Genomic DNA, 11,133 nt, shown 5'->3' with positions numbered 1-11,133 from the left:
ACCAAAGGGCATCTTCTGCTGAATTAATAGTCCTCTGGAAGCAGTTGATGTTTGTATCAGTGTGCATCCCCAAGAACAGTCCATGGAGCATAGACTCCTGTGTTACTGAGCTGCTTGGAATGAAGTAGAACCAAAACCACTACATTACTTGAAATTTTTTTTTTTTTAAGCACAGTTTTTCCCCTATCAGGGAAATATGCTATAATCTGCCACACACTGACACCTGACATCACACACCACCTCTTACGGTTTCAATACACAGTTGTATAAATCATCTTGTCACGCTATTCAGAATCTGATGCTACGTTGACATGGTAATTCTTTGCAGCTATTGCACTGTATCATTTATTGGACCTTTCAAGAAAATACTGCATGTATCCAGGGTCTGCAATGCTCATGTGCATATTGCCCTTAAAAGGATATCAACACGCTCCACCCCACCGCTCAGTTGCCTTCCTTCAGGCCACCAGGAAGTCATTGTTTGCCTTCTCATCCTTTGAAACACCATTCCGAATCTGATACCTTGGAAAAAGCAATGGAGCAGCTCTGTAACACAGGAGTCTGTGCTCTACGGGCTGTTCCCAGGGACACATACCAGGATAAACATCAACTGCTGCTGGAGGACTATCAATTCGGTGAAAGACGCCCTTTGGTCTGCCCTAAACCTGCTGGTCTTCCAACGCAAAGAGTTGTCCACGACCGAATGTTGCAGACTGGCACATTCCAAGGTCCAGGACTACGTGCTGAGGGACGCACTAAAGCTTGGGGCAGCTGCAGCAAAGGCTCAATGGGGAAAGACCACTGTGTAAGGTCCCCCCACCAAGCTGAACGGAGGGGCTGGATCCATGGGAAATCCCTCGAACTGTATCGGGAAAATTTTCGTGTGCTGTAAAATGTACATGGCATGAAAAATGAAATGGAAGGGTTGTGAGGCAACTCACTCCTGTATTGAAGGAAACTGACCTCCTTTGCACTGTTTGTATATTTTGACTTGGTGCTGTTTGGAACTGTTTTGTCATGTATTTTTTCCAGATTTTTATGAATAAAGTATATTTTGGGAATAAAAAAAAAATCCTCTACATATTGAGCTAAAAAGTTCTCCTGTATACATTTTAAGAACTCCACTCCATCTGAGCCCTTAACACGATGACTATCCCAATTAATGTTGAACATTGAGTGCAATAATTTCAGAGCATGACCGGCCCCCCATTTTACTTTAATTTTTAGTTATTTTTTCTTTTTTATATTTTTTACATTTTTTTGTATGTTTATTTTTTTTCATCTTAGTTTGTTCAGTTTGCTGACCCACTGTTTTTTTTTCATGTTTATACTTGCTGCTGTTCAATTTTCAGTCCGTTAACACCCTATCTATATTTGTCTTTCAACACACCATTAACATATTGTTTGCCTTTGCTCCATGACCTTCTGGTCAGCTATTCTGTGACCTTGTCCTATCTACACCTTCTCCTTTGTTATCTCTTGCCCCACCCCACGCTTTACTTGCTTATAATCTTTTACATTTCTAATATTTGCCAGTTCTGAAGAAGGGTCACTGACCTGAAACGTTAACTCTGCTTCTCTCTCCACAGATGCTGCCAGACCTGCTGAGTATTTCCAGCATTTCTTGTTTTTATTTCAGATTTCCAGCATCTGCAGTATTTTGCTTTTATTTTATGTATAACCAGGGTGTAGCTATAACCACGTGAAAGGTTTATTTGGAGCAGAATGATGTTTTTCATCAGAATAAATATTTGAAACCATAAAGTGTAGCCCTTTATCCCCACAATAAAAACATGGCTCTTATTTTCTAGACTTAACGATTTTTAGGTTGGCGACCACAATGAGATGTTGAAGAACCACATTCTGTTCTGGAGCTGAGGGTTGCAGACCCCTGGTCTAAGCAGAATGAAGCAGTTTGAGAACTGAACCTGACTTCACAATGGACCACAAGGGGACTAAAGAGATCACGATCAATATTCCTTCCAATCTATCAGACCATGAAAGCTCCCATGCAGGCTGCACATTTTTATTAAGGTTATTAAGATAAAGGTTCTTTCTCTTCAAAGGTGTTCAGAGGGCGAGAGAGAGACAGAGGGAAATGTCCCGACTCAAGAAAAGAATGCAAAATCTGCTCTGGCTGCAGCCGATGGGGGTCGAGGTCAAGGAGGACTTCCAAGAGGTGAAGAACCAGCAGGCCTCGCTCTTTGCCACGGAGGCCTCCAAGATCATTTTCCGGTCCAGAGTCCTCTCCATTGAGCAGGATGAGACATGCTCACGTTTCTTCTTCCAAAATGTACACAGAGAGAGCTCTGTTATCAGCAGCTTGAAGGAACAGGATGGCTCAGTAACGTCTTCACAATCCGATATAGCGGTACAGTGGCGCAGTGGTTAGCACCGCAGCCTCACAGCTCCAATGACCCGGGTTCAATTCTGGAGACTGCCTGTGTGGAGTTTGCAAGTACTCCCTGTGTCTGTGTGGGCTTTCTCTGGGTGCTCCGGTTTCTTCCCACAAGCCAAAAAACTTGCAGGTTGGTAGATAAATTAGCCATTATAAATTGCTCCTAGTATAGGTAGGTGGTAGGGAAATATAGGAACAGGTGAGAATATGGTAGGAATATGGGATTAGTATAAATGGGTGGTTGATGGTCGGCACAGACTCGGTGGGCCAAAGGGCCTGTTTCAGTGCTGTATCTCTTAAAAAAAAATTAAGGATCAGCAAATCCTTTTATGCTGGGCTGTAAGACGCGAAGCCCACAGACAGCACAGCTTCCCAGTTCATCCTGTCATCTATCACAGAGGTCTTGGAAGACAGCATGAGGGAGAGACTGGACAAGCCGCTAACTCTGGACGAGCTGACAAAGGCCATCAGGTCCATCGAGACGAGTACATCTCCCGGAAGCGACGGCTTACCGGTTGGGTTGTATTCGGCCCTGTGGGACTGGGTCGGCCCAGACCTGCTGGAAGTATACGAGATTATGCTCCTGGCCGGCAGCATGTCAGAATCCATGAGGAAAGGCATCATCACCCTCATCTACAAGCGGAAGGGGGTGAGGGCGGAAATCAGAAATTGGCGGCCCATCTCACTGCTTAATGTAGATTACAAGATTCTGTCCAAAGTCATCGCCAGTCGAGTCAAGTCTGCTCTGGAGTTGGTGATTCACCCTGACCAGACCTGCACTGAACTGCACTGCAGTGGAACCAATCTGAAACGAGGAATTAAGAGGGCTAAAAGGGGTCATGAAATATCTTTAGCAAACAGGGTTAAAGAAAATCCCAAAGCCTTTTATTCATATATAAGGAGAAAGAGGGTAACTAGAGAAAGGATTGGCCCACTCAAGAACAAAGGAGGAATGTTATGCTTGGAGTCAGAGAAAATGGGTGAGATTCTAAACGAGTACTTTGCATCGGTATTCACCGAGGAGAGGGACATGACGGATGTTGAGGTTAGGAACAGATGTTTGATTACTCCAGGTCAAGTCGGCATAAGGAGGGAGGAAGTGTTGGGTATTCTAAAGGGCATTAAGGTGGACAAGTCCCCAGGTCCGGATGGGATCTATCCCAGGTTGCTAAGGGAAGCGAGAGAGGAAATAGCTGGGGCCTTAACAGATATCTTTGCAGCATCCTTAAACACGGGTGAGGTCCCGGAGGACTGGAGAATTGCTAATGTTGTCCCCTTGTTTAAGAAGGGTAGCAGGGAAAATCCAGGTAATTATAGACCGGTGAGCCTGACGTCAGTGGTAGGGAAGCTGCTGGAGAAGATACTGAGGGATAGGATCTATTCCCATTTGGAAGAAAATGGGCTTATCAGTGATAGGCAACATGGTTTTGTGCAGGGAAGGTCATGTCTTACCAACTTAATAGAATTCTTTGAGGAAGTGACAAAGTTGATTGATGAGGGAAGGGCTGTCGATGTCATATACATGGACTTCAGTAAGGCGTTTGATAAGGTTCCCCATGGCAGGCTGATGGAGAAAGTGAAGGTGCATGGGGTCCAAGGTGTACTAGCTCGATGGATAAAGAACTGGCTGGGCAACAGGAGACAGAGAGTAGCAGTAGAAGGGAGTTTCTCAAAATGGAGACGTGTGACCAGTGGTGTTCCACAGGGATCCGTGCTGGGACCACTGTTGTTTGTGATCTACATTAATGATTTGGAGGAAAGTATAGGTGGACTGATTAGCAAGTTTGCAGACGACACTAAGATTGGTGGAGTAGCAGATAGTGAAGGGGACTGTCAGAGAATACAGCAGAATATAGATAGATTGGAGAGTTGGGCAGAGAAATGGCAGATGGAGTTCAATCAGGGCAAATGCGAGGTGATGCATTTTGGAAGATCCAATTCAAGAGTGAACTATACAGTAAATGGAAAAGTCCTGGGGAAAATTGATGTCCAGAGAGATTTGGGTGTTCAGGTCCACTGTTCCCTGAAGGTGGCAACGCAGGTAAATAGAGTGTTCAAGAAGGCATACGGCATGCTTTCCTTCATCGGACGGGGTATTGAGTACAAGAGTTGGCAGGACATGTTACAGTTGTATAGGACTTAGGTTCGGCCACATTTGGAATACTGCGTGCAGTTCTGGTCGCCACATTACCAAAAGGATGTGGATGTTTTGGAGAGGGTGCAGAGGAGGTTCACCAGGATGTTGCCTGGTATGGAGGGCGCTAGCTATGAAGAGAGGTTGAGTAGATTAGGATTATTTTCATTAGAAAGACGGAGGTTGAGGGGGGACCTGATTGAGGTGTACAAAATCATGAGAGGGATAGACAGGGTGGATAGCAAGAGGCTTTTTCCCAGAGTGGGGGATTCAATTACGAGAGGACACGAGTTCAAAGTGAAAGGGGAAAAGTTTAGGGGGGATATGTGTGGAAAGTTCTTTACACAGAGGGTGGTGGGTACCTGGAACGCGTTGCCAGCGGAGGTGGTAGATGCGGGCACGATGGCGTCTTTTAAGATGTATCTAGACAGATACATGAATGGGCAGGAAGAAAAGAGATACAGACCCTTAGAAAATAGGCGACATGTTTAGATCGAGGATCTGGATCGGCGCAGGCTTGAAGGGCCGAAGGGCCTGTTCCTGTGCTGTAATTGTCTTTGTTCTTTGTTCTTTGTACTCAGCAGGAAGATCTCTGATAGTCTCACACTACTCAGGGATATGGACATCTGCCTCATCAGCTTGGACCAGGAGAAGATTTTTGACGGGATATTGCACACATTCATGATGGACGTGCTCTCCAAAATGGGGTTTGGGGAGGGAATCTGCAATTGGTTCAAACTGCTTTACACAAACATCAGTAGTGCAGTCTCAATCAATGGGTGGGAGTCATAAAGTTTCCTGATCCAATCTGGAGTCAGACAGGGCTGTCCTCTCTCCCCTGTCTTGTCTGATTGCTGTATCGAACCTTTTGCAGAGTCCATTAGGAAGGATGCAGGCAAAAGACGGGTGACAATCCCAGTCAGTGGACGCACTCAGGTAAAAGCCTCCCTGTACATGGACAATGTCGCTGTCTTCTGCTCGGATCCACCATCCCCTCGCAGACAGATGAGCATCTGCGACCAGCTCGAACCAAAGTCAACTATGGCAAGAGTGAGGCCATGTTCTTTGGGAACCGGGCCGACCGATCCTTTGTCCCCTTCACCATCAGGTCAGACTACCTGAAGGTGCTGGGGAGACGGTTCGGAAGGGCCGGGGCCTGCTCCAAAACCTGGAAGGAGCGAGTGGCCAGGGTACACAATAAACTGAGTGTGTGCGAGCAGCGATCTCTCTCCATTGTGGGTAAGAAAATGGTCATCAGGTGCGAGGCACTCTCGTTGTTGCTGTACGTGGCGCAGGTCTGGCCCATACCCCACTCCTGCACTGTGGCGGTCACCCGAGCCATTTTCCACTTTATCTGGAGATCTAAAATGGACCAGGGTGGGAGGGACACGATGTTCAAACCTCTGGACAAAGGCGGGAAAAATGTACCCAACGTCGCCCTCATCCTGATGACCACCTTCGTGTGCAGCTGCATCAAGCTGTGTGCAGTGCCCCAGTACACAAACACCAAGTGTCACTATGTGCTTAGGTTTTATCTGTCCCCGGTGTTGCGAAGGATGGGTCTGGTCACATTGCCGCGGATTGCTTCATCCAGTTGGACTGTGGGGTACCAGCTATCCTTCGTGGGAATGTTTCTGCGGGAAAACACCTTTGACCACCAATCCATCAGGCAGTGGTCTGCACGGAATGTCCTCAAGGCCCTACGGGAAAAGGAGATGGTGGATCCGGTCGGATGGTTCCCCGAGCAGACCGTCAAAGTCATTTGGCAGAATGCCTCATCACCAGAACTATCAAACAAGCACCAAGATGTAGCTTGGCTGGTGGTAAGAAGAGCCCTTCCTGTCAGATCCTTCCTGCATGCCCGAAGTCTCGCCCCCTCCACACGCGGCCCTCGAGGTGGCTGTGGTGGGGAAGAGACAGTTGCCCACCTCCTTCTAGAATGTGTCTTTGCAAAGCAGGTGTGGAAAGAGATGCAGTGGTTTTTGTCGAGGTTCATCCTAAGCAGCTCTGTAACACAGGGGTCTGTGCTCTACAGGCTGTTCCCAGGGATGCACACCAAGATAAACATCAACTGCTGCTGGAGGACCATCAATTTGGTGATAGACACTCTTTGGTTTGCCCAAAACCTGCTGGTCTTGCAGCGCAAAGAGTTGTCCACGACCGAGTTTTGCAGACTGGCACATTCCAAGGTCCAGGACCACGTGCTGAGGGATACACTAAAGCTTGGGGTAGCCACTGCAAAGGCTCAATGGGGAAAGAACACTGTGTAAGGTCCTCCCGCCATAGTGAACTGGGCAGCTGGACCCATTGGAAACCCCTCGTGCTGTATACACCAGATATGGGTTTGCTGTAAAATGTCCATGTCAGGTAAAATGGAGTGGAAGGGTTGTGAGGCAACTCACTCCTGTATTGAAAAAAACTGATTTCCTTAGCACTTTTTGGAATGTCAACTTGGTGCTGTTTTGAACGGTTGTATAATGCATTTTTTACAGATTTATATGAATAAAGCATATTTTTAGGAATAAAAACCTGGGGATTCATATGCATAGTTCTTTGAAGGTGGCAGGACACATTGAGAAAGTAGTTAGCAAAGCATATGGGATCTTGGGCTTCATAAATAGAGGTATTGAGGACAAAAGTAGGGAAGCGATGCAGAATCTGTATAAATTTCTAGTTGGGCAACAACCAGAGAATTGCATCCAGTTCTAGTCAACACACGTTTGGAGGGATGTGAGTGTCCTTGAGAGGGTGGAGGAGATTTAACAGAATGGTTCCAGACATGAGGGATTTTCGCTGTTAGGTTAGGTTGGAGAAGCTGGGGTTGTTCTCCCTGCAGCAAAGGAGATTGAGGGGAGATTTGATAGACATGGACAAGATTATAATAAATATGACAGGTTTAGATAACTTACAGGGCTTTGGGGATAGAGCGGGGGAATGGGACTGAATGGACTGATTTACATGGGCTTGATGGGCAAAATGACTTCCTGTACTGTAGTGACTCCAGGACTCAATGACTCTCTCTCCTTCTCTCTCTCTCTCTGTCTATCGCTTTACCTCTCTCTGCCTCTCTCTCTCTAGCTGTCTTTGGCTGGTCCTCTAACTTTCTTTCGCACTCTCTCTTTTTTTTTTCACTGTCTCTCTCTCCATTACACACATATTTGTCAATCACATGTCAAAGAAGGAAGCGTAATGAAGGAATGTCTGCGCCCTTGAAAATGTTTCCAGCAGAATAGTTAAATGTTTAAAGTTTCTGTAGGGAGTTTGACCTGAGATGGTGAGACACAAGGATGTGAGGTTATTAAAGTCTTCACCAAATGTAATAGGGAATAATTTTCTTCACTGGTGAACCCAAAGGAACAAATATGGCACAAGAATGAGAAAAGTCAGAGGATTGAGAAACATCCAATGGTTCTTCACATCTACAAGTCAGCAGACCCACAGAAAAACAGTAGGTTGAGAGTTCAGATCCAGTGATAGACTGGACAAATATCGAGCCAGTGCTTTTTTCTTTATAAACCCAACATCTGTCCACTTGGCTATTGCACCTCGTCTCGATGTATCTGATAATACTGATACTATTTGTATTCCACAGTTGCTTTGAAATCACAGGCAATATAAATGGATTGGGAATGTCAATGGTCAGGAACCATCAATGGATTGGGAAAGTCAATGGACTGGAAAATATCAGTGGATTGGGAAATTCTATAGACTGAGTTATATCAATGGATTGGGACAGTTCAGTACATTGTGAAACATCAATGGATTAGGAAACAGGAATTAAAGGGACAGATGGAGTTCAACCTGGAAAAGTGTGAAGTGATTCATTTTGGAAGGTCGAATTTGAATGCAGAATACAGGCTTAAAGACAGGATGCTTGGTAGTGTGGAGGAACAGAGGGATCTTGGGGTCCATGTCCATAGATCGCTCAAAGTTGCCACCCAAGTTGATAGGGTTGTTAAGAAGGCGTATGGTGTGTTGGCTTTCATTAACAGGGGGATTGAGTTTAAGAGCCGCGAGGTTATGCTGCAGCTCTATAAAGCCCTGGTTAGACCACACTTGGAATATTGTGTTCAGTTCTGGTCGCCTCATTATAGGAAGGATGTGGAAGCTTTAGAGAAGGTGCAGAGGAGATTTACCAGGATGCTGCCTGGACTGGAGGGTATGTTTTACGAAGAAAGGTTGAGGGTGCTAGGGCTTTTCTCATTGGAACGAAGAAGGATGAGAGGTGACTTGATAGAGGGGTACAAGATGATGAGAGGCATAGATAGAGTGGATAGCCAGAGACTTTTTCCCAGGGCAGAAAGGGCTATCACCAGGGGGCATAATTTTAAGGTGATGGAGGAAGGTTTCGGGGAGATGTCAGAGGTAGGTTCTTTACACAGAGAGTGGTGGGTGCGTGGAATGCACTGCCAGCGGTGGTAGTAGAAGCAGATACATTAGGGACATTTAAGCGACTCTTGGATAGGTACATGGATGATAGTAGAATGAAGGGTATGTAGGTAGTTTGATCTTAGAGTAGGTTAAAGGTTTGGCACAACATCGTGGGCCGACGGGCCTGTACTGTGCTGTACTGTTCTATGTTCTATGTTCCAGATGAAAGGATTGCATTAATCAATGGATTAGAATGTGGAGAGGCAGGAGAAAATGATGCCATTTTAAGTAGGGGGCCGGGGGTTAGTAGAAACAGACCAGGGCTATTTTACTCTCTATCTCACTCCTTTCTTCTATCTGGCTCATTATCACATCCTCTCTCTCTCAGAGCGGTGGGAATCACTGGAACCCACACTTGCTGCTCAGATTGTTTGGTTCCGGGAAAATACAACGTCCACATCAGATTGACAGGAAGGATAAATGTGATTCAGAGCCAATCATATTCCTTTTGGTGATGTGTGCTCAGCTTTGTTATATCAGCAAAGGCAGCAGGAAATGCAAATCCTGAAGAGTTTTGATAGAGTGAAGAAGGAGAAAGTGTTGCCAGTGACAGAAGGGTCAGTAACCAGAGGAAACACATTTAAAGTAATTGACAAAAGAATTCGAACTGTGATGAGGAAGTTGTTTTTTCAGCAGTGTGTTGTTCTGGTCTGGAATGCAATCCTGAAAGGTCAGTGGAAGCAGATTCAATGTAAACTCTGAATGGAATTGGATATATACCTGACATGGAAAATATAACAGGGCAATGGGGGAAAGGACAGGAGTGTGGGATGTGGGATTAATAGAATAGCTCTGTTAAATATCAAGCAAATGCACAGTAATAAGGTTCAGTGCTTGGACCTCAGTTATTTTCACTCTATCAATGGCAGAGAAGGCTCGAGGAACCATGTGGCTACTCCTCATGTTCTTCCCAGTGTCCAGGATAAAGTGTAACATCACACTGATTTCCAGATGGCCGAAACAAATGCAACAGACATCTTTTCTGGAAACATCACATTTAAAGTGAGAAACTAATCATAAGGCATGGACGGGGATAGAACCTGTGATCTTCAGTTTACGAGACTGATGCCTTACCACTTGGCCACCATGCCTTTTCTTAATGGACACCTGAGGCTCCAGAGGAGGATTTGTGATTCTTTTTCAATTTGGTTGAAACAGCATCGAGAAACATGCACAGAAATAAAGAGGGATTGTGGAATGGGAAACAGATCAGCCTCATTTCCATCATCAGCATCATGAAATCTTCATTTAGACGTTCCATTCCCATCCTCAGCTTTTCTCACATCTGTACAATAATATAAGAGTGGACATTGGGTTGTTACTGGGCAGATTATATAAATAGACTATGTGCATCATCACAGGAAGTGATGTAATATAATCTGTACGGCACCTCATGGAGAGTTGTCGATGAAACCTTCAATGCAAGATGTGCAGAGTAAACTCAGGTTATTTTAACCGTCAGATTCTTATAAATTCTGTACTAAGCCTTGACAGATATCAGAATATTATATGGGGGCCACAGTAAACCAAAGTGAAGATGGAGAAATCTTTGCCTGTACCTTTGAAAAGGTCACTGGACTGAACCAAGCCGAGGAGTGGCCGAGATGGTTCCAGAGGTTTGCAAGGTATCGTACTGCATCGGGTCTCGTGCAGAAGCCAGACATGGAGCAGGTCAGTACGCTATTGTCTGCAATGGAGGGAGTGTGCAGGCAACATCCTCATGAAGAACAGAAGGCTACATGTGAAGAAGTTATTAAGGCACTCAAGACCTATTTTAATTGAGGAAAAAAATGTCATCGTGGAGCCAAAGTTAAAACGCTGCATTTGCTGACAACGCAACCACCAGGTGACGCTGTACTAGCACATGCGCAAATGCAGCCTCTTCCACTGAAACGTCACTGTCTGTGACATTCAGGCAGCTGCAAGGATTAAAGATGGAGCTACTCAATTTATCACAGAAAACAACTTAGACCCAAAAATCCCCTCAAAGGTTGCCATCACCGCCTCCGTCCCACCCCAACAGTCCCCCGCTCCTTCTTGTGCAGTCGCCAGTTATATAGTACCAAGTCATCTTAATTCACCTAAAGTGAATTACTTTTGGAGCAGTGACTGTCATTTCATAAGCAAATATGGCACATATCTACACAATGGACATGTTTTGGTTGATACT

General features: G+C 45.4%; 1 non-coding gene across 1 annotated transcript; it reads right to left on the bottom strand.

Moving 5' to 3' along the window:
• Positions 1-9,982: 9,982 nt before the first annotated feature.
• On the bottom strand, positions 9,983-10,054 carry trnat-cgu (transfer RNA threonine (anticodon CGU)). Its single transcript has one exon. It is a non-coding gene; the product is annotated as a tRNA-Thr (tRNA).
• Positions 10,055-11,133: the final 1,079 nt, after the last annotated feature.

This window comes from Heterodontus francisci, chromosome 35, assembly GCF_036365525.1.
Source record: "Heterodontus francisci isolate sHetFra1 chromosome 35, sHetFra1.hap1, whole genome shotgun sequence".
NCBI classification, from domain to species: domain Eukaryota; kingdom Metazoa; phylum Chordata; class Chondrichthyes; order Heterodontiformes; family Heterodontidae; genus Heterodontus; species Heterodontus francisci.
The sequence above is the reverse complement of the archived record's forward strand: the minus strand, read 5'-3'. Positions and strand labels throughout refer to the sequence as shown.